The following is a 1011-nucleotide window of genomic DNA, read 5'->3' as shown; positions in this document are numbered from 1 at the left end:
TGCGTGTGCGTGCGTGCCTTTGAGGCGTGTATTATGCATGTGTATGTATAATTCTTTTCCGAATGTATTCTGATTCTCACACTCGTTTAATTTTCGTTACTCCGTCATGCATTCACACACGCACACGTACAAGCACGTACAAACACATATCACATATCTATGGTAACGCATGTTTGTTATGAAGCACACGCACATACGTACACACGCGCGCAAACAAACACATATACACACTCACACACAGATATATATTTTTTATACGCGTTTGTTTGATTGTTTCGTTGTATTATTTAACGCCCACCTATGTTTATATGCTGTAATAACTACAAATAATAATATAATAATAATAATACAATAATAATAATAATAACTACATCGAATAGTTCAAACTGCGAAAGTTGTTTTCATTATTATGTGATGAGCTTTCTACTCGTTATATAAGAAGCATGTGTGATACAAGTATATTTATAAATAATTATATATGTATATATATATATACAATACACTATATATATATATATATATATATATATATATATATATACAATACACTATGTATACATACAATACACTTCATATCGCAAACATCATATCGTTAATACATCAATGTACATTCATCTAGTCAATATGCTGAAAGTATGGTTAAATATCATTCATTCATTTGTTCGTTCGTTTGTTCATTCGTTCATTCATTGGTTCATCCATGCGTTCATTCATTTGTTCGTTTCTATTTTCATTGATATATATATATCTATATATATGTGTGTGTGTGTGTATGTAAATGTGCGTGTTTCAGGTATATATGCAGTTTAAAAACCAATGCATTTATCGTGTAAACAGTATATAGTATAGGTTAATATATATATTTAAGCTGAGTTTGATTGTTCAATTAGATTGTTTGTTTGTTCATTCATTTTTCATTCATCATTCATTCTTTTATATATTTACCTTGTTCGTTCGTTCGTTCATTCATTCATTCACTAACTCGTTCATTCATTCATTCATTCATTCGTT

At 29.2% G+C, this 1011-nt stretch overlaps 1 protein-coding gene across 1 annotated transcript in view; it reads left to right on the top strand.

Annotated features, from left to right (window-relative positions):
• Positions 1 to 702, top strand: part of HELRODRAFT_195143 (hypothetical protein) — a 3777-nt gene extending 3075 nt beyond the window's left edge. Inside the window, exon 4 of the mRNA XM_009032888.1 lies at positions 4 to 702. The gene's annotated coding sequence lies outside the window, so the exon portion shown is untranslated. The remainder of the gene's footprint in view (positions 1 to 3) is intronic.
• The last annotated feature ends 309 nt before the right edge of the window (positions 703 to 1011 follow it).

The sequence above is a fragment of the Helobdella robusta genome (genome assembly GCF_000326865.2).
Source record: "Helobdella robusta unplaced genomic scaffold HELROscaffold_892, whole genome shotgun sequence".
Lineage (NCBI taxonomy): Eukaryota > Metazoa > Annelida > Clitellata > Rhynchobdellida > Glossiphoniidae > Helobdella > Helobdella robusta.
Note: the sequence above shows the minus strand (reverse complement) of the source record. Positions and strands in the feature narration are given on the sequence as shown.